Genomic DNA, 24,126 nt, shown 5'->3' with positions numbered 1-24,126 from the left:
TCCACGCAGTTTATAATACACACATAGTATTTGATTAATTTGTTGAAATATGATTCAATCATAAGTTATATTCTCTAAATCTGTGCTACCCCAAATGGAAACGTCCCAGCTGTGGACTATAAATTCCTCTAATAGGATATATCTTTTATCACCGATGATCACCTTATAGACGATTTTTCTCTGAAGACTTGGAGCGTCCATACTTAACAATTTAAACATTTATTCATCGAATGAGGATATTGTTTGCTTTATAATACTTCATTTGGTAACGATAAATGAAAGTAAACATAATCACTGGAAAAATAAATCCTTATTACCAGGATTAAGTTCTCAGTAGTTTTTTTAGAATCCCAATATACTTATTCTAAAAAAACTTCAATAAGAGTTAACAATCATTAACTGCCGTGAATCGCATATCAGTCCCATCTTTGCTGGATTTCCTATGCAAATGGGACAAGTATGCGATTCATGGCAGTTAAGGTGTCGTCGCCATGCCGTCTCTAAATATCTTATTCTTTCGTCTTTTTCTTCCAATCCACCTGTCCAATATCGTTGGCTTTTCTCGTACTGCCAGCTCACAACAGCTGCAGTAGTAGGTAGTTCGAGAACGACAAGTACGTCCATATACGCGGTTTATTTGCAATATAACTGTGGATAACGATGAGTCGCTCTCGTTGCGGATGGTGCGCTGTGCTGGTCAAGAATACCGCAAAATATTAATATTCGGGCTGGATGGATGAATGGATGGACTATTGCGGGTTGGGATGACCTCACTCGGGGACAAGCAGTGAGTTCGTTGATTCGTAATAAAGCTACCGGTTCGATGGTTGATATGGGAGGGTAGATGTACTTTGGGCCAATGATGGTCAACTCCGCCGTGTGGTTTACGCTGCACGTGCGTTAGTGACGAATTGAGTGCGACTCTGTTTCATGCAGTAAGGTGGTTTGTTCGATAGGATGCAAATCACGTCGGGCATATTGCCCAAGTTTGATAAGTTCAGGTACTGCGTGATGTTTGCGCTTTCAGTAGACGTTTGTCTGTTTCTTTTTTTTCTAATTATCAAATAGTTATCGAAAGGAAACAGTTTTAGGACAAAATGCATTTTGATAAACCTTGTAAAATAATACTATTGTTTTTTTTGTGCAAAGTGATATTTGGTCCCTTTTTTGCGCATCAACTTTGTCAGTGTCCACGGTAAAATCACTAATTACCCTAAGTGCGAAATTTCCATACATTTCAACCCCGTTATGCCGAGACTTCCTGCGTCATCATTTTTGCTCTTGCGTATTTAGTCTCATTTATTCCAGCAAATTCCTTCCCGGAAAAAAAAAACCTGAAAAAGGTGAACAAATCAACCTGCTAACGAACGATAATCAACAGTCATATGAGCACAAATTGTCAAGACAATTACTTGCGGGTGGATGCGGTGATGGGAGTGCGCGATAGCTGCTGGATGATAAATAATATGAAGTGACATCTGTTGCTAATGCGCCCTGCTGACAGTTTGAACGCGAGCGTTTCCAGAACATGTGGAGACCTAGGAGCGTTGTCAACTTTTTCTATTCTATCCATCAACCTACCGGCGCGGCGGTCTAAAATTTATCTATAAATCTCAGCGGATTTCTTGCGGTCTTGAGAAAAAATAACTTGTAGTTCAGGTAATTCTGACGGTGGTCAAAGAATTTTGGTGCCAACATTTTTTAAAAAATGTATTGTATTGTTATATTGTTAGTGCAACAACATCTCTTTCATAAAAAAAATGTTTGGATCTCTTGTGTATTTTGACAGACATTTAGAACTCATCAAGAAATTTTGGTTAATAATAGTTATTTCTGGTAATTTCTTTTGACATTATGTTTCATAATCTTTACCTAGTTGTGCAATTTCTATACGAGTGAGATATTGTAGCCAAATTTCCAATTATCCCGGAAAAAAGTGAAACATTCACAATGACTTCAGAATTTTGTTATTATCAATTTTTATCGAGATATTATGACATATTTGTAGATGATTTACAGTTACATTGGACGGTTCTGGAAATTTCAAAGTATTCTTCAAAAATCCCAACAACATCTCACTTATATTTGTTCTATTGTCGTTCAGATATCTCATGTCAATTGTATAGTACATGTCGTGTTTCTTTATCACTATTGAAAAGTTATATAGAGTGTGGTATGTTTCAGTAGCTATTCTCAACTTAGTCACAAGGAAGTATTATGATTGAGAGGTTTTTATTTTGTTGCGCTCCTTTGTCAGTCAAAATCGGATTCCTTAACGAAAAAATCAAGAGATGATACCGATTTCGACCATGCGTTGGAATCGTAGTCCTTACAGCCTCACACCAGTAACACCAAATAAAAGAATAAGGATAGAGTAATTCTTCAATTGTTGAACAGTTAGTATTGGAGTGTTTGTGTTCATTTGGTAAAGCTATCTCATTGAAATGTTTTGACGGTTTACACTGACAGTTGAAATTTTAATACACCTTACAAATATGTCAGATTTTTATTTTTAAGTTACTTGTTAGGTTTAAAATGGTTTCGAAGGGGCTTCCAGAAATCACAGGTAGCATCCGATGGAGTTTTCAGGTATGTATCAGAGGTGCATCAAGTGTTTTCAGAGAATTTCAGGAGGATTCCGAAAGCAATTCCGTTGGAATAATGGGACGCCCCTGAAATCCCATAGAACGCTCCTGGGACCCCTACTACCATTCTTCGCATGATTGCCTCATGTAGATAAGGATTTCTATGCGCTAAACACCCCTGTAGCGCCCCAGAACCCCCCGCAACCCCCTTGAACCGCATGGAACACCTCTGAAATCCTCTGGAAACATCAGAACGCTTCTGCCATTCCTTAAAATGGCTCTGAAACGCTGAACGAAAGTTTGTCGATTCTTTTGCGGATTTGAGTGTGCTACAATTGTCAAAGCCTCGCAGATTCCAGAAACCTTATATACCTTGATAGAAAAGAAACTGATTAGATGACATTTATTAAAATTGTCCGTTTTCATTTGGAGAATGGAATATATCTGACAGGACCAAAGGTCTAACAATACATCATCAGTCTCTGTAAAATTAACAAGATCAAATGGCGATATGTTTGTGAAACTATTTTTGAGATCTAAACACGTTGAAAGTTTAACCAAAACACACCAATTATTAGTTTTAAAATCCACCAAAGATATCAACACAGCAAAAAAAACAGAACTGCTCGCAGAATTTCGTTTGCTTTGAGGCCCTTTCATCTGTGTTGATCAACGTTGAGTATCGCTAGACGCCAGACGGATGATGCTATTCCGGTAGAGAATAACTGTAGGAAATCAGTTACGCCATCTGAAGGCTTGATATTATGCTGCAGCACTTAGAAGCAATCCCAAACGGCTTTTGCAAACAACAGGTTGGTTGTTCCAAAATCCTTCTGTAAGGGCCAGGAACGAAAGTTTGTCGATTCTTTTGCGGATTTGAGTGTGCCATAGTTGTCAAAACCTTGCAGATTCCAGAGCCTTATGTACCTTGATAGACTGAACCCAATATAATCTTGTTGGAAATCTACAGCAATAATCCTACCACTAAGAGGGCCTTGAACAGTACTAAGTCTTGTTTGAACACGCGGCAGATGAACTAAATGGTTTGTGTGTGCTTTGTCTATGGGTATAGACGGTCGTTGACGAAGTCATGAGGTAATTTTTTCGTCAGCTAGTCGGACAACTTTTCTAAAGAGCTGGTTGACGACTCTACTACGCTGCCTTGTTCGAGGACTTGCAACACGATTTCCTTCATTAATTCATCTGAAGTTTTCTTCTATAATTGGTACTGAAGCTTTAAGTACTCGTTATCCACGGACATCGGGAAACCAGTTATCTTCAGCAACAACTTGAAGCATTCGCTGGCTGGTGCCGCCTAAACCGGATGGAGCTGAATGTATCGAAATGCTCAGTCATCTAGACGAAGATGATCACTTTTACATCATGACTACTGCCTGGGTGACACCTATTTAAAACGGCAAGTTATCGTAAAGGATCTGGGTGTTATGATGGATACTAAACTTGATTTCAAGGATCATGTCGCTTATATCGTTTCGAAGGCATCCTCACAGTTGGGCTTTGTGTTTAGGTTTGTGAAAAAAATCAATGAAAAACTTCTGTTCGGGTCTATGGAGTAATTCCTGGAAAAAAAAATCTGGACGAATTTCTGGAGGAATTCTGGAGGAATTCTTCGAAAAAAACTCAAAAATAATCCAGATAGTATCTTTGTAGCATACCTTATAAGAGGAAACTCTGTAACAATTACTGGAGGTACGATTGAAAAAAAGTTCTGGGTGAGTCTTTTCATGAGTCTAAAGAGAAATTGCTTGTGGAGTCTAGGAAACTTTCGAATGAATTCCAGCATCCATTTCCAATTCTTGAAATAATTCCTCCAAGAATTCTGACCAAACTTATACAGGAAACTCAGCAGAATGAGGAATTATTGGTCATATATTTGAAAGAACTTCAATTCCAAACCATTCCCTTTTCAAAATTCTAACTCCTTTCTATTTACGAGGGCGTCGGTGAGTCGCTGGTATCTCGAAAAATAGATATCATCCCTTCCCATCCACATAAAGTATTCCTTATCGTTCAGAGAGCGATCAATGGCGCTTAAGCCTAGGCTTGTTGATGCACAGTGTAAATGCCTGTGCCCCATCCCGAGCAGGAACGAATAACTGACACATAACTGCATCATACCAAAGTCAGGTATCATCCCGAGTAGAAGTAAAAATCAGAACAATATCATCATATCCGCCATGTTGTAGATGAGTGTGTGAAAGAACTAATTATGATCTTGAACAGTAGTTTTCAGATCTTACAATTTTCGGATGTTATAGATGAATGTGTCAAAGAACTGATTTTGATCTTGAGCAGTAATTTTCAGATCTTTCGATTTCTGGATGTTGCAGATGGAAATGTGAAGAGCTAATTTTGATCTTGAGCAGTATTTTTCAGATTTCTCAATGATAAATGTTCTATTGCAGAATATTAATACAGTTTCCACCCGAAATTTGCAAACTGACGTGATGGTATTGAAAATAAAAATGAATTAGGGCTCAATTAGGAATTGCATATTTTCCTAAACTAAGAGAGCACTTTTCTCTAAATGATTTCACATTTTATGCGCTTTCTCTGAATTGTTAACAAAGCTAGTGATCCAAGCTTTAAAAACGACATGCGTAAAAACATGTTTGGTTTATTTTGCGCCTAAAACAGGACGAATTTCCACCAATAGGACGCGATCAGTGAAGTACTAGATTGTAGTAATGAGCTGAATTTTTGTGTGGTGAGAAGGTAAATCTAGTATGTACTTCACTGAACGTGCTCTATTGTGAACTGTCGCCCAGAAAAGCTTTGGAAACATTTAGAAGATCGTAGTCGTCACGACTGTCGTCTGTTCGTATACCCGAGGCAGAATCGCTACGCAATTCGTTAGTTGAAACTCAAAAAGCTTGTCGTCTGCGGCGGTATGTTTTGTTGAATCTAGAATCAAACGGTCCGTTTTTCGAAATGGACGTATTTTGCTTAGCGGGCCGATAAAGTTTCAAAATCGTCCGGTGATTCATTTATTGGATTCGTACCACAAATGCAAGCTTGACATCGAGGTGTAGCTCATGTTGTCATCGGACTCAATTGGAAAGCCTCTGCTGGTTTACTCACAGTGAAATAAAATAATTATAAACTGGGATTAACAAATCTATCAGATAAAATCAGTATATATTTTTATGCCTTTTTTAAAGAAAAGCAAATATCGATTATATATGAATTTTTTTGTGTCGATTACTCTGTTTTTATTTTTTGTTCAATTGCCGCATCCATAAACCCGCTTATTGAAAATGAAGGCCACTTCTACTTCCTTTTTGTCCCAGTGCTCATTTGTAAAATTTGTGGTGTACATAAGGGAACATCTATTTATTATGTAACGCTAAATTCGATATTTTTGAACTCGGTGGTTGGTTCATTAGGATCTGGCGGAATCCATAATGTGCTTTTGTATGATAACTCCATATTTTTTGTATGGGTCGTAACGCTAGGCTGTATTCCCTATTCCCCTGGTGCGTTGCGGAATTTATTGAACCCCTATCTCCTGAAGCGTTACGTTATTTGGGGACCGCGCATAATGAAAGTTGAAAACTTAAAATAGTTTTTATGCGCAATGTTGGGAAATTTCGAAATTTATAAAGCGGGTTGCATTAGGCTTTCCAAAGATCAAATTAAGTACTAATTTTGAAATCATATCACGATGAGATATTGAGCAGATATTTGGCAACTTTTAGAGTATCTCATCAATATCATATTAAGATATGACATCAAAATTTGATCGTTTTAAGATATGATTATGATATTCACGTCTACCCGGGATACCAAAACAAGGTATTGGTCCGTTACCTAGTTATTGGAAATAACTTATTGAAGTGTTTTGTAGGTATTGATAAAATACCTCAACGAGTTATCGGTTTGGTGTTGAGGACTGCTGAAGGTATTATTCAATTATGGAAAAATGACTATTTGTATGAAAAGATCGCCGATTATTATTTAGGTATTGCCATACCTGATGTCATTATTCACGTGTTATGTACAGAATACATGTCAGTTATTATTTGAGGTATTTTACCTCTTATGCAGGGCTTCTTAATACCTCATTTAGGTTGTAGGTATTCGGTTTTCCGTACCTGAGTTTGGTATTCTTCAGCTATTTTCTCCTGCTCGGGATCCCTGAAGTAAAAAGGTCCATGGAGTGACAAATTCTCTTAGCTACGTCACTCCCAACGTTGGCGTTCAAATATACTAAAACACTTACACTCACAGCAACACATCTACATAATATACTGTAATACACTTACACAAACTGACTATTGTCATAACACTTGCTTATAGTGAATGCCAAGTATCCAACTCCTTGACACCTATGGGGGCGTCGGTGAATCGCTAACCTTTCATAAAGTAGGTGTCATATCATCACATCCTTTCCTATCCTCGTAACGTAGAAAATGGGCGTGGCCGGCAATGGAAGTATTCATGTCTTTTTTACTTCAACCTCTGATTGGATAGCTGTTCCTTCCCAAATAGCATTCCATAAGCAGTCAGCTCGTTTTACAAAACTATTCTCAGAAATTGTTTAACATTTGCGTAGCGTTCAACTATTGACGAATTATCCCACTAACTCTTCTTTCCTAGTTTCAAGACCATTCTCGGCCACTGTCAAACCGAGACCTATCACTTTAAAAACGGGTTTAAATGTAACAATGACCAAAGTGTTTTCTTTTAATTATTAAAAAGTGCTGTTCCACTAGTTTTAAGCAGCTACATAACAGCTAAGGTCTTCTGCCGTAACACAACACAATAAGCTGATCTACCCACGTACCGGGCTCCGTAAACGATCGGCTCGGGTGATTAACGCTATTTGGCTATTTGCAGTAGAACCAAACGATTGGAAGTTTTACTCAGTTCCAAAAACTTATTCTTATGAGGTGTGCAACAATTGGCGAATTTTTAGCCGTGCAACAATTGGAAAATTACCCTACTGGCTGAGAGAGAGATGGGCATATTGGATTGGAATTTGCGGAAAAGGATTCGTAGTGTTCGGGATGGACATCTAATTCATCCGAAGAAGGCGGTCTGCGAAAAAGATAACCTCAGAATTTTGAGTTGAATTTGGAATCATGATAATCACTACATCTTCGGGTCTTCTCATAGTAACTCGTCTGTCTTGTGAGTGGTTCGAGTCTCACCGAGAGGACGAGTAACTTTTTCGCAAATTCCAATCCAGTTTGTCATCCTCTCACTCAGTCAGTATTTGTAAAGTCTAATTTCGACAGTTTTAACACTGAAAACTTTCTCTGCTAATGTTCATTTTGCATATGTGTATTGTCAAGAGAATTTCTATTACGAAAAGTTCCAAGATCAACGGGAATCGAACCCGTCACTCTCAATACGGTCATGCGAGGTACCCACGCCTCAGTTGTGGCTTTATGAGCCCATGTTGATGTGAAAGGCGTAAAAGGTAAACTCAAAGGACCCGAATGGAAGAACACATTTTGTTGGAATCAAAATGATTGCGTTTTGAGAAAGTTAATCTACTTAGTCTCCCCTATTATGCTCCCCCCTAGGTACTACTTCTGAATGACTCCCTCGCTTGCTCTCAGCAGGAGCATCACCGACATCAAAGTTTCTGTTTGAACAATTGTTTCGTGCATTCTTCCGCCACGATGAAATGTTGAGGACCAGAGAGGAATGGAAACAGGTCAACACTGACTGGTGACAAGCGGACAGTTCACCTGCCAGCAGTTTTGCAGTATTGCAAAAATGACTAATTGATATGTCTCCCACCGATAGGGAAACAAGAATCCGATTCGCTTCAATTCCCCGGAATGATTGATGGTTTGATCTAATGAGTATAGCAAAACAACATGCAGTTTGCAACAACCTCACGATCCCGTGTTGATCTTGGGTTACCCGTTCGGAACCCATCAGCAGCAGTGCTTGATCCTACGATGACCTTGTCCAATCACAACAAAGTGACTAGCGCGCGAACATTGTTGAACGGGTGGGTCAGTAAGTCAGTCAGTCAGTCAGCCAGGCAACCAACAAATCGGTGGAGTCGATCTACATTCTCCCCCCAGGTATGGAGCTAGTCAAACAGGCTGTCGCCAGCCAACGACGACGTTAATCACAGTGTAGCGCTACAACCTGTAACACTACACCGCGAGCGAGTGAGAGGGAATAGTAGTGCATGTTACCTTATGAGCGTAGGTTACGACACGGAAAGGAACGCATGAATCGACGTCGTGTTTGCAACTTCATTCATGAAAACTACCACTGCGGATTCACTACGGTTGAGACCCGAGCAAACATTTACGAAAATTCTACTTGTTGAAGCTTGATTGGAACACGCGCAAAATTTGAGTTTACCTCCCACTTGGTGCTGCCTAACGGGCCAAAAATTCTTTATGTCACCGGACAGCGTTTTCGCACCGGGAATCAATCATTTAACCAGCGCGGCCCTTTCGTTTGATGTGAATGGGAAACATTACTGACCTCCATAATGAACTCGTAGCCAGCTGCTGTACAAGTACAGCATTGAAGTGTGGACGCGTGATTGCACGCGATTCCTTTTTCGATTCTTGTTGGTAGGATCGCGCGGGCCTGTGGCTTTTGAGTTGACGTACGTGTCATGGGCCCAACCAATCGACGTCGCCACCGCCCCCATCTCGTATTCGTTTCGAGGCTGTGGGAAAATTCCTGGAATCCGAAGGTGTGACGACCCACACTGTGTTTGTGCTTGTTTGTATCTGAATCGCATTTTCCATGAATGAAATTTACTTTGTAGGAGGTAGCAACATAGGAGAGTAGTGTCGTTTGCAATCATTTACTAAAAGTGGCATGGAACTATATTACCATTCCATATTATTCTATCTCATTATAAAACTAATAGATTTTCGTTTTGTTTTTTTTTTTTTCATTTCAGGTTTGGATTACATTCGTTTTTCAAGAGTTATGATATATGATTTGGTAAGCCAGTATTTTTTATGACGGCACATACTACTAAACACAAGTACCAATCTCTATTCGCTAATAAGACCGTGTAATATCGTGAAATTTCTGAAAATACTAAATATAATGCAGGTAAAACATCATGGGGAGATTTGTATGGTGACTATTAGAAAATTTGATGAAAAAAAGCTTTGGGATGGATTAATTATAAGAAGTTTCTAACGAGATTCATTCATTTTATGAATGAGTTTCAGAATGATGGAATTGACGGAATACCTAAACCAGTTATGAGTGAAACTAACATGAAAATAAGCTTACAAGAAAACATATAACTTTCTGTAGAGTCATGGTAAAATTTATGTTTGATTCCCAATCGGGAACCTCCCGATGTTTGATTCCCAATCGGGAGCATCCACAAATGACATAGCATTTTTTGGCCGATTTACAACACCCCTCCCCCTCCGTAGCATATTTTCTTATACCTAATACATGGTTCGTAGCAATTTCAGGGATTCCTCCTCTCCCTCCTAAAATGCTACATTATTTATGGATGATCCCTTATCAGAATTGCTGACACAGCTATTGAAGGGTTTTCTTTGTAGAATTTTTAGAGGATTTTTTTAGCTGAATACTTGAAGGAATCGTTGCCATGTGCTCAGAACCATTGAAAGATTTTTTTCTGAAATTCTCCCCTTTTTTCAGTAACATTCTTCTTCTTCTTCTTCTTTATGGCACGACGTCCCCACTGGGACTTGGCCTTCCTCGCTTCAACTTAGTGTTCTTTGAGCACTTCCACAGTTATTCTTTGCCTGCCATTGCATGAATTTGTATATTGTGAGGCAAGTACAATGATACACTATGCCCAAGGAGTCGAGAAAATTTTCCCGACCGGAACGGGAATCGAACCCGCCGTCTCCGGATTGGCGATCCATAGCCCTAACCACTAGGCTAACTGGAGACCTTTCAGTAACATCTCCCAAAGGAATACAATTTATTAGCAATTCTATCATAAAATTGCGCACTGGTATTACTCCATAAAAAAATTCACAAGAAATTTCTGTAGAAATTAAGCCATACATTAAAAAAATCAGAAAATTTTCATAAAATTTTGCCGAGTGAGCTTTTAGGACTTACTTTGAACTTTTTTCAAGAAAGTCTTTTTTTTCTGAAATATTTCTTGAAGGAATACATTTTTGGTAATTTTAACATGAAATTCCACTCCATTTGTATCTTCAAAAACAAAAATCTAATGGAAAACCATCCATGAAATTCTGAAAAAAAATCTGAAAATTTTCATAATCTTCTGCCATTAAAATCTATTGGGACTTGCTCCGGATTTTTTTCAAGAATATCTTCTTATGTTTGTAATTTTATTATGAAACTGCACTAGTATTACTCCATTTGAATCTTCACAAACAAATCTGTGGAAATTGCCGGGGCCCGTGGCGTAGTGGCTACACGTTTGCTTCATAAGCAGATGGTCATGGGTTTGATCCCAGCCCCGGCACTTTCGTCAGTTGCCAGTTGCTCTTTCCCCCTGAGAGCAGCTGACACTGACCCTCTTCTGAGCCCCATGGCTCAAATGAACCCGGATACTTGGACATCGGCGAACGCAACCCATAATGGACCCCCAATAGGACTGGAAACAGGAACAACCAATCACATCAACATCCTCGAGCTCATCATTCTACCATGATAGGGCAGAAAGTTCGATGTAGTACAATTAGAAATAGAATACATTTAGGCGCTGTACAAAGTGTATGTGTACAGCTTCCAATTGGGGTCGCTCACGCAGTGCCCTAGTGGCAGGCCTGGTAGCGAGTCACTATTTAGTGACTTAGTCACTATTTTCGTGTAAGTCACTATAAAGTCACTATTTTCAAGACTTTTCAACTAAAGTCACTTTTTCTGTTAAAAAGTCACTATTTTCAACTATTTTCAATCTCCTGAAATCTAGTCAAGGAGTAAAACAAGAATGACACATTCCAGCGTAACGGGACACCGCGAGGAACTAACTTTCATGAACAAATGACGTCTGCAATCAATTTCAATGTTCATGATCATATGGTTCAATAGGCTTTATAACAAGCTTATTAGATGTACTTGCTGATGCAATACTTGTTCAATGGTGTTTTGGTTCCAATTTACTTTATATAACATGTTACATTTCGTAACGGGACACCATCGCAGAAATCTTCTTTTTAAAATTTTCAATCTGAAATGCGTATATTAGCTCTGTTATGAAGTTTTGAATAATAAAGTCTTCTAGACATTTCTTCTTTGGATTGATGTGAACAAGATTGCCGAAGTGAGTTTTACTGAGAAATGTATAGTTTTGGAAATATTATTGATTTGGTTTTGGGAGCGCAGCGTTAAGCTCGCGTGAAAACAGTGTTTTGCAAATAGTGTCCCGTTACGGCTCAAGTCATCTAGTTGTAGATTGAATGCTTTGCTAGATAGAATGTTGGTGTCTTCGGCAATATTTTTCAGTCAGATAGTAGCTGTCCGGCAGGACACCAATAGTCCTTCAAACCCACTCTGGCCCTATGGTGGCCATCGGAATGGGCCCTGGGGAACCTGTTTCGAGTTTTATTTAACCTTCACATATCCGACCCCCTACAACTCATTTTCAAAATGCTGGCATTTCGCCAATTTTCAACCGATTTTTTTGAAGTCGCCCTCAATTGATCTTAAATTGGAACTAGTTTATTATACTCAAGTGGCCATGCAATATCCGGAACCATTCCGGAGATATTCCGGATTGTGCTGGAGTCAGGGGGTTGTCAAAATGGCTAAAAGTGATTATTTCGTATGTTGTTGAGTTTGAACCATCGATTTTCAACGAAATTTTTGTTGCGAATAGTGAAACACAACTGCTATAACCAGATTTGAATCAGTTGGCCCATCCGGATTCCCGTTACAGGTTCCGCGGGGCCTCATTGGGGACACTTCTGGCTTTCAACCTAAACATGTCGTGCGACATATCAATCTTCATGATTTCGAATTACTGAGTCAGAAACGATAGACCACAGACAAACAGACGCAACACTGGCGAAATTTCTATCGACCATGCTTTTAACGATCATTTTATATCTTCATAGTTGTCGCTTTCACAACCAAAGGCGGGCACATCGTTTTTATTTGCGTTTGACGTTTAACACTAGTGCCTTCTGTTGACGATATTGCACAACGCAGTGTTTCGTGAAACATTTCCACCAGGTGATGGTAGTGTGAACTGGGCGATGATTTTCACGAAAATTGTTCTAGGTGTTACTACAGAGAACAGACATTCAGGCTAGAACAAATTTCTTTCGGAAAGTTGTGTAAGGATTTGAATCTTTACTCGAGTAAGGTTGCAAACCAATACACGACGACAACACTAACGCCACCAAACACCATATTGCCACAGTTAGTGGTGAATTGAAACATTTCAAGTGGTGAATAAAATTAGCATGGGAAATTAACCGATTGCAGCGCCACGCTATTGCCACATGTGTTGCCGATTTCAAATGGCCGTTAAATTCCTTACACAGTTTCGGAACTGGACTTGGATGTCTGTTCTCTGTGGTGTTACGTCTGTTTGTGGATAGACTGAAGTATGTATCAACTACATGGCCACCTCGGAACATTTAGCACAGGTTCCGCGGGGGTGTCATCAGGAATATTTCTGGTTTGTAACCAAAACATGCCGAGCGACGTATCAATCTTCATTTCGAAAGAATGGGATAGAAAAAAATGACTTAAGTATGTATCAACTGATATGGTCGCTTCGTAACATCTGGAGCAGGTTTCGCGGGGGTCACTCAAACACAACACACACGAAATAATCACTTTTAGCCATTTGGCAAAACAGATCCCTTCCCCACCCTTTGACCCCAGTACAATCCGGAATATCTCCGGAATGGTTTCGGATACTACATGGCCATTTGAGTGTAATAAATAAGCACCAATTTATGATAGATCGAGGGCGACTTAAAAAAATCGAATGAAAATTGACGAAATGCCAGCATTTTGAAAATGAGTTATCGGGGGTCGGGTACGTTAAGTTCAATTGTATCTCCAAAACTATGGTTGTGCGACGTATCTATCTTCTCGGTTTTTCCCCATTCTACATTATAATGATCCGAAGAAGATTCAATGATATCTATAGTACATTCTTTCAACACAGTCTTTCCAAGCATATGTCGCATGTTGCTTTAATCCTTTATTGGAAGGCTCATGCGCCTTAGGAATAAAGGAGCCAATATTCGTTGAAATAAATTTTACATTTTAAAGGGGATTTTTCTTTTATTCTATGTTAGTTTTGGGGAACCGTTGAACTTGCCGTTTGGTCGAGGTTAGAAAGAACAAAGTTTTTTTTTGAGGGGATGGGATTATGAGGGCTTTTCGTTGATATTTAACTAACGACAACCAGTAACGATACAAACAAACGGATTTCGAGAAGAAAAAAAAGTTGTCAACCAAAACGACTAGAGGGAGGTCGCTAGACTTCCAATCAACGGTTTCTAATTTATGTTATCACAAAAAGTAATGCTACGCCATTTTCGTGATGCATTCTACATTTTTTTTCAATAAGAACATATGCTTCAAAATATGTTTGTCGTCATAAAAGTAAATTATACGGTGATGAATGGGGTAAAGACGGAATGCCAACCATCACTTCGGGATCTTCAAGTTTTGAACGCTGTGTGATTCTATAAACCTTTTTATACATCAGGGTGGTAATTCATAGGACATGTTAAAAAGGTTATAGCTTTTAAAAAGTATGCTGTCATCACAAAACTTAATAAAACATCACTTTTTATACTGATCCACCAGAATACCTGCCCTTTGTTTACGTAGTTTCCGCGGAGAGCTGAGAAGTTGGCTTTGTTCCAGTAGGAGCGTTACACCAAGAATGATATTGAAAATATATACACCCTATAATATCATTTCATCATGGTTACAGATTTTTGGTTAAATATTTGATCAAACCAAACTTATTTATCCACTTATGAATGTCTTTAAAATTTTCGTAACGGGTCACCAAATCTACGCACCCATTGTAACGCCTAAGATAACGCGTCGATCAAGGTAACCCATATGTTGGAAGAAAGGTCTCCACGAGTACTAAGAGAATCCTGAAAATCATTTTTCTAAAGCTAGTAATAAATTCGCTATTACAACAAATATACTATTTTCGTAACGGGACACCATTAAATTGCGGCTATTGCAAAAAGTGCTTAAAACATATCAAAACCCATTTTTATGAAAAGTGTCCTTTGGGTGTATAAAATATACGTTATTATACTACATTAATAAAAAATAGTTGTAATGTTTTCGAACTTTAGTGTGCCAGCAGGCATATTAGAAAATTATCAATGAAAAACTTCATTTTTCTTACATAAAATGCTATTACATCACCTAGCTATTTAAATACGTAACCAGTCAATTTTTAAGTAAAACAAATGGTTTTCCTAAGATTGAATCTATCCTTTTTCATATGCTGGAAAGCTTGGGGCGAAACAATCACTTTGATATTTTACACCCGGCGTAGAGGGGCGTGGAATGTGTTATAAGCGTAAAGTAAACCTATAGCTACTTATCAAAACGGGTTCAAAACAACAGAACATCCTGACGATTCAGACTTCTTAGGTCAGTTTCACTTAATCCAAGTACTCGGAATTGCGAAAAAACTGGATAATTACATATCAAATGAGGCTTGTCGTGAGCAATTTCATAAGTAGGAACACCACATTGAGTTATCTCAAATACGCTTCTGCGACGAGATTCCTACCCCGTAACGTGGGTGGATCACCTTAGAATGGTGCGTTGCGGTGTAAGATCTACCGAATCAAATTTTGATCTTGATATTTACCGTATTTTTAAATATTCCAAGATCAAAGTTTGATACTCTTTTCCTTGTGTTTTGTAGTATTTGTGTTTCAATTTACTGCTAATTAACATTTTATTTCAGCAGGATTCAGGTAAATGTATCGTACGATATAAATAATATTTTAAAAATATGTAACTGTGGCGAGCGTATCACTAATATGTAGCTTATTTGACGTACGATGTTAATATTATTTTATATTTCAGATTATCAACCGAAGAATCTAGTAATTCAACCAAATGCCAACAATATGACGAGAAAACCAGGATGAATTGGGCATACAACTGATTCGAAGCAGTCTAACAATGGTGTGCCTGAACGTTAACCAAGCGTATCCTTTGGAGTTTACCCTTCCACTAACAACACCCTAATTCCCGTGACACCTAGGCCTGAGAGATCGTAGAGTTGTCTTCATTTTTCATAGGTGTCCAAAACTAACCATCCTTTCCCATTCCTCAGCAGTCGCAAGGACGTGGCCAGGACAGTGCTCGACCATTGGAGGATTGCGTCAGTCTTGTCTAAGAGTCAGAGATTAGTCCCAAATCTTTGTGCTTTGGTTCGGACGGGAAGGAGGCAACCCTCATAACAGCGGTCTAGGACTGTACCACCTACGAATTTGTGCGACTCGCTTAATGCTAATGCTAATGCTAATGCTACGCTTCTGCTACGAGATTCCTTGAAAGTGGCGACAAGACTCCCGCATGGGGGCATCCACAAACACTTCCTAATCGCTGCTTGACGTAATGCCGAGAAGAGATGTCGGTTTTTGAGCATTTGGTAAATTCAATTGGAAATCATTAGAATCCAAGAGAAACAGGAACATCCGTGCGGTTTCCAATGTGGAATCGAAAAGTACGTGTTCAAAAGTATCCTGGAAATCCAAGAAACACCAAACCAAAATTGCTTTTTAGTGAATGGCTTGCTTGATATCGTAAGCAACATTGTGTAAACGAATCAAAGTGGACTTTCCATTTTAGTAAGCATGTTTGTTCACATGGAGAGGCATGTTTTCTAGAAAAACATCACGGATGTGATGCTCGACAAAGCGTTCTAATCATTTCAGAAAAAAGAAGTCTAACTGATAGATCTGATCTTCATACAATGCATTATCCACTCCCGGAATCAACTTGACAGTATAATCCCGCTAAAATTTGGGAATAGCTAGGCAAACAATCATTTTTATCAAAACAAGTCCAAGTTTTTATTTTTTATTTTTTTTTTCATTTTTTTTTATATAAAAACCAAAAAAAAAAAAGTTCGAAGTATTCACATTCAAACATCAAGTTCATACGAAGATGCAATATTCACACATCCGGAGAAGTGAGTATCCAATAAGCATTCCAGGAAATCATCATCAGAGGAAGTTAATTGCCGCTCGAGGCATGACACGCGAGATTGTCATTTCATTTTTTACTGAAAGTAGCAAACATCGGGTAAAACGCATAATGCAAAACCATATGGGTGTTAGTCAAAGCTAATACACCTAGATAGAAATCCTCCCTACGAAAGTAAGGTTCTTGGACTGCAGCTGTTCTTCTAGGATGTGTCAAAAAACTTTGTCCATGATCGTAAAGTGATCCGATGCATGTGCAAAAAGATATATTCTTGGTAATTCTGGCCAAAAAAGGAGATTTTATTATTGATGTTATACCTTTATATGTTAAATGTTAAGTGAAGCACTCTCAGACGATCAGTAGGTTATACCTATTGTCACAAGACTCGGATCGCATTGCGGCCTTCAGCAAACGTTTTCAGAATATCTGATTTTTCTAAATTGAGATGATGTTTTCATGCTTACCAGTAACAGATGTTCAGACTATCTATACGAAGTGAAAGATAAAAAAAAATTGTCATTCACAGACACCATATTGCTAAATATAGTAAAAGCTTTTTCGTACGAGGTGTTTCTTTTTGGAATACTTTTCCAAATGTATTAATTCTTATTTCTTCGGAGGAAATTTTTAAGAGGAAATGTATCGAACACTTTAATTTAATTACAGTGGTTTTTCGGTTTTATCACTGTCAAAACAATTTTTACCGTGATATAAACGAAACCGTGAATTTAGCGAAACGAGGAATAAATGTAAATTTTTAATCCAAAATTGTTTCGCTGCAAAATATATAAGTCGTAGCTTATATTTTTTAACTGTTTTGGTGAACTGGACAATGCTGTATTGATTTTATATTGATTTCGAAATGTTTTGAAACAAGTGTGATAAAAACGAAATGAAAATCGTGATATAATTGAACAGAAAACCGTGAATTTGGGTGAGTAGTGATTAAAACGGCTAGTGATAAAACCGAAACGCCACTGTATATATTGTAGTGGTATAAAATGATAGTTTATTAGAATAAATTTGGAACAGTGGTACTTTTTTTTCGATCCAGTCAAAACATCTGTAACAATTTAAAATACGCCTGTCTTAGGTTACTGAAGAAATGAGGTTAAATGAAATTAAAAGAGGCTATTCTTTTACATAATCGGTTACATACTTTTAAAATAAGGTACCCCGGGGCAAGTGGGACCTAAAAAAATGCTAATTTGGTTTTGTCATGCCAAAAATTTCAGAACACAATTTTTTTAATAATTCCAATGAACCCGAAAGACGTTGTTGGTATATTTGTACTCATTAACGTGCATTAAAACTGTTTCAAAATTTTAAAATTCCGTATATTATGCATATAATGAAAAGTGTAGCAGATCTTCATTTACTGCGTTTCACGGGGCAAGTGGGACCTATTCAGAGTTTTTGTTCAAAGGGCTTAGTATAAGTTGCAACAAATAAGGTAACATAAATCATAAATCTCTTATATGAATGACTATCTTTAGAGATTAAAATAAGAATAGGTTTATGGTATTGTGCATAAATTACGTAACACATAAAAAAATTCCTGAGGAAAAAATACTTGAATCAACTCTAGCAGCTCATGCAAAATAAATTGATTTTTTATACAAAAATCGCCGTAAAGTGAAGAGACAAAAGATTTCGAAACTTGGTCTTTATATTATATAGTTGATGAGTCTCGCCAAAAGTAAATATGGGGTTTCGAGATTTTCAGTAATATCTTCTCCCTTACATAATCTTACGATCATTAATTTTTTTTTAAATCTTGAATTTTGAAAAGGTCATTTCCCTATTTTAATTGTGGACGGTTCCTGAATGCTCAAAAGAATTCATTATGCAGCGTTAAGTGAAAAAAATAATGGAAGATATTTAGAGAAAAACATAAAAAATACATGCTTTTGATATTTTTTTTTGTTTTACCCAAGGTTTTACCATTTTTAACAAGAATTTCATCATCTAAATAGAGGTAATAAAGTATAATTCAATAGTAGATTACTTAACGCGTCAATTTTTATTGACTTTCGTGCTAATTTCATCTTAGGCTGGACAAGGCGAGATGAACCCATACAATTGTGTTTGTTTATTCTCATAGGTCCCACTTACCCCAGATAGCGAAATGCACTGGGGCAAGTGAGATCAGTAAACTAAAGGTAATAAATAAAAATAAAATACAGCTTTTTCGCTTGAAATCATTTGCAAGAACTCCAAATACTATCCTGAAACCGAAAAAGTATTCGTATAATGACAAATTTATTTTTAAACGACGAATGCAGTAGAGCACGTCAATCTCACCTAGTGAATTGAAATTTACATATGAACAACAATAACGTATATGGTCTCTTTATGGTTGAAACATTAACATTTTTTGTATTCAAAGTATCCGTAGGTGTGAAACCTATGTTTTCCAGGAAGAATGTTAGTCTTAAAAATAAATAATAATAAACATACTAGCTATAGGTCTCACTTGCCCCCGATTCTCACTTGCCCCGGGGTACCTTACTGTTTTTATTTGATAAGGAAAATACAAAAAAAGTTTTCCTATATAAAATCCCATACAAATTTCAATTGCGATCTATAAAAAGTTACAGCTTATTGAAATTTTTGGCGTGATAATAAAAAGTTGCCTTTCCCAAACATTTTGGTTACCCCCTGTATGTGGGATAACCTCATAAGGTTAAAATTGATTAGTAATAGTCAACCCCCTTAGCCCTTTGCTCAGCGCAGCCCTCAACCAATGAACAAAACAAGCAATAAACATTTTGAACTTGAACCTGAAATCGTTAATACGTTTCATTAAAATTACTCATCTCGGCAGGGGGAACTAAATATGGGTATAGCAATTAACGAAGCTTAAACGTTTGTATAGTACCCCGGCGTCGTCGCTGGACGAACACTCTCCTCGACGTGCTCGATGAGAGAGTGATAGCCGGTTGCTGCTTCCCAGATGAAAGAGATTACTGATGGGCAGCGCGATTATTAAAACCAACCTTTCATAAAACATCTACTAATATAATCGGTAAATTGCATGATATTTAAATTAATTAACACCCTGCTTCGAACCGAGCAGGGTATGCCCTTCATACCGGAGAAGTGGCTGAGGCTGCGAACATCAGGAACTGGAAGAGTGAGCTAGCTCAAAGCTTAGAGTTAGTCGACTTCTGCTTTTCCGCAAGCGGCAGCCAGCAGCTCGACGAAAGGAAGGAGGGACAAGTGTTGATTGTTTGAAGCCGTTCACGATTCGTGAAGTGCAAAAGGCTAACACCAGAACCAATAATGTGAAACTATGTAATTACCATATTTGTGGGACCGTGTGTTATTTATGGAGGAGGAACGACGACTATGGATAAATAATCTTGCCGTATGTACTAAAATTTGACGTGTCCAAGCTCCATCAGCGTTTCCTATACCATCTACATTTAATATGGTAGTCTTAAATTAGCGCTAATTGAACACCTAGTATGTGATGAGATATAACTAATCCTGATTAGTAAATGCCATTTTCATTCATTGTAGTCTTGGATATTGGCTTTCGTAGAAAATTAGTTTTTTTTTTTTTCATTTTTGGTAACCTTCATTGCTGCTAACAGGTCGTAAAGTAGTCTAGTAAACAGATGTGCTGGTACGATCGCCGCACACGTGTGAATTGGAATCTATTTGGCCGCCCAAAGAAGGGTATGTTTTAATGACGACGATGGTGAGAACGGTTGAATTGATATGCTTGTCAGATGTTCAAGTAATTTACCACCAGTCCTTGGTAGAAATACACAAATATCAACTGGCTGGAGTCACGTTCATGGGAACGGCCTTCGAAAGCAGTCTCTTGCTTTTCCATACTATTCATACTATTAAAAGTTGAACGTTTTACAAGAAAATACATTCAACAAAATTTAAAAAAAAAAACCTTAGCAGAGGGCTAAAATTGTAACAATCTTCATCATTTTCAAAAACTTAAAAATCGATGGTTTTGATGACAGCACATTACCGTTATGGATAAGATCATTAGTTAGACCATAATTGAGATCTAGCCATCATGACCTTCTTTGGGCATTTTTTTTTCTTTGCTGGTGTCTTTCGACTCGGCTAAGACCTATGTAGATCCATCTCGCCTCTTCGGGCATTTAAAAAAGTTACGAGTAATTCATTGGGGTCATTATGACCCAGAAATTGAAACTCTTATAGAATGATGATTTTTTTACCAATTCAAATGACCAACGTCTTATTTGAAAGATAATTTCATCAATAATAGGGTATTTTTACCAATAGTGGACCCCTTAGTAGCTGAAATTTCTTCTGATCGTAAAAATATTATGATATCCTAATTAAATTGTTTCTACAAATGGTTGCACAATTGGTCCACTATTGGATAAAATACCCTATGTTGATATGGTAAACAGTGGTTTCTGGAATTTTGGCCACTGGGAAACTGCTACACAAGGCACCATGTCGGACATGTGGGATAGCATTATATTTTCCAGTAGTTGTGGAATATCTCGCTTTCAGGACCATTTAGAAGAATACTGTCTTCGGCAAAATTACTCTTCTTTATGGCTCTACGTCCCCACTGTGACTTGGCCTGCCTCACTTCAACGTAGTGTTCTTTGAGCACTTCAACAGTTAGCAATTGAGGGGCTTTCTTTGCCTGCCATTGTATGAATTTGTATATTGTGAGGCAAGCACATGGAGTCGAGAAAATTTTCCCTTTTGGAACGGGAATCGAACCCGCCATCTCCGGATGATTGGCGATCCATAGCCTTAACCACTATGCCAACTGCAAATCAGTGTTCTTATGACCTCCCAGTTTAGTCTAAACGTCGTATATCTCGCGTTCCGGATCACTCACTTTGCCTTCGGCAAAGTTGCTCAGAAGACTAAAAAATTTCTTGCAGAAAGCAATTGTCAAAATTAATTCACTGTGTGGCCCTAGCGCTGTTATGAGCTCAGTGTCAGGGCGTCGTATATCGGAAATTTCTTCTAATATATTTTTTGCACTCCTTCAGGAAACTCTTTTAGAATTTTATTTGGTTTTATTAGATTGCTATGGCAATTCCTTAGATAGCTCTCTCTGCATTTTTTAATATACATTTTCTTTGAGTATTTGATCAGTAATTATAATGGAAATTCATTACAAATTTTTTTCCGGTAATTTCTCATTGGTTTCTTTCTGCATTTCCGTCGGCAAATAAATTGTTATATTCTCTTGCAATTCCTTTGATAATTACTTCTACAATTTCTATGGAAATTACACAGAAAATTCCTTTACAATTGATTAGACAATTCCTCTAAGTTTTCTTTAAGCAATTTCTATTAAAGTTTTTTTCGGAAATGATTTCTACAACTTTTCCGGTATTCTTTTTGAAAATTTCTTCTGCAACGGAAATTACTTCGGGATTCCCTTATTTCATTTTAGTAGCAATTCCTTTGGAAAATCCGTCGGTCATTCCTTTTCGGTGATTTCAGTTATTTCTATCTAAGTAGAAGAAAGTAGCTCAATAATAGAAAATTTTTAAACGGAGATCCAACTGTGATATTTGTTTGTTCAAGATAAGAGATAAAAGTTCTAAAAATAATATCTATTTTTTGTGTATTTTAACGTTTGCTAATTCTGAAATGTTCAAGAACATTTTTTTTATATAATTTTCAATACTTTTACCTCTTATCTCGAACATATCAATATCACGTTGTGATTGCCAGTACTTGAGCTCTACCCGGGTATTCAAACGTATTTGGGAATTACTTTTTGAAATTTTTTGGCAATATTTTGTGAATTTCTCTTTTGGAAATTCCTGAGGTAATTCCTTTGAGATGTTCTCTGGTCATTCCATTGATTTTTTTTATTCGTAAGAGAGTATCTAATAGAACTTCCAAAGTAATAACAGACGGAACTATGTAAGGAATAGCCAAATGAGTTCCCATAGGAATTATCCGAGAAATTGCAAAAAATGCCTGAGAAATTTCCAAACGACTTGACTAAGGAATTTTCAAAGTACCCTGCAAATGAATTTCACAAGGAGTTAGTGAAAAAAATACAAAATTGCCGGTTAAACTTCCAGAGAAATTGATGAAGAAAATCCCGTAGTAGTTGCTTGATAAATTTGCAAAACAATTGCACCCATCATCTTCAGCCAGAGACTATAAAGACTGAGCATAACTTACACTAGACAACGGATAATATGTAAAATAACCAGTGGCTCATTGAAGAATTTTCCGTTTGACGAAATTTTTCTTCCGACTGGAATAGCAATAGGACCCACAGTTCGTGGCTTTCAGTACGCATAAAAGGTCATAATGCAGTAATAAAAAGTCATAATGCAGTAGATATTTTCAAAAATAATAACCTTCATCAATTTCCCAATGTAACTGCTGAGAATTATTGAACAAAATTCCGAAAGAATTGCCGAAAAGTTTTCAAAGTTTTCACAAAGCAGGAGCACTGCTTCTCTGTGGTGCGCCATAAAAGTGAGTCAAAGTAGTCCGTCGTCGTATCTTCTCCGGGAGAAATATTACACAACGTAGGGCGTGATCAACTGTTGGACGAAACATTGGAAAATCCCAATAAAATAGATAATCAATTCCTCTAGGAATTGACAAAGATGTTTGCAAAAGAATGTTGAGGAAATTCTCAAAGTAATAACCAAATCGGTTTACCAAACAAATTGTAAAAAAAAAAACAAAAATATGTTGCAAACGGCATTTCCAAAGTAATTTGCGTAGACGAAATTTCTATAAAAGTTCACAAAGACATTTCCGAAACAGTTGTTACACGAACTGAAGTTTCCAAAGGAATTGCCTAAAAAAGTTTCTCAAAAAAAAAAATGCCACATAAATTCGAAGTTCCTAAAAAATCTTGAAATTTTGCACCAAAGGAATTCGGCACTCAGTTTTTGATACAATAGACATTTCGATATAGCCGAGGCGGTAAACGCACGGGTATTCAGCATGACCATGCTGAGGGTGACGGGTTCGATTCCCGGTCGGTCCAGGATCTTTTCGTAAAGGAAATTTCCTTGACTTCCTTGGGCATAGAGTATCTTCGTGCCTGCCACACGATATACGTATGCAAAATGGTCATTGGCAGAGGAAGCTCTCAGTTAATAACTGTGGAAGTGCTCATAGAACAACACTAAGCTGAGAAGCAGGCTTTGTCCCAATGAGGACGTTATGCCAAGAAGAGAGAGAGAGACATTTCGATATTAAGACAGTTATTAAAAGAATTGCCAAAAAACCTATGAATAATGTAGAAAGGGTTCAGAAAAAAATGCTTATGAAATTCCCAAAGGAGTTGTCAAAGGTATTTTCAGAGAAAGTTTTGAACTGATTTTCAAAGAAATTACTTATAGAACTGCTGCACAGATCTTCAAAATAATTACTAAATAACGTAACTTCCAAA

The 24,126-nt window shown here is 37.5% G+C and overlaps 1 protein-coding gene across 2 annotated transcripts in view; it reads left to right on the top strand.

Moving 5' to 3' along the window:
* LOC109405198 (mucin-5AC) overlaps positions 1-24,126 on the top strand; it is a 173,124-nt gene that overhangs the window by 115,061 nt on the left and 33,937 nt on the right. The window lies entirely within an intron of this gene.

The sequence above is a fragment of the Aedes albopictus genome, chromosome 1 (assembly GCF_035046485.1).
Source record: "Aedes albopictus strain Foshan chromosome 1, AalbF5, whole genome shotgun sequence".
NCBI lineage: Eukaryota > Metazoa > Arthropoda > Insecta > Diptera > Culicidae > Aedes > Aedes albopictus.
Note: the sequence above shows the minus strand (reverse complement) of the source record. Positions and strands in the feature narration are given on the sequence as shown.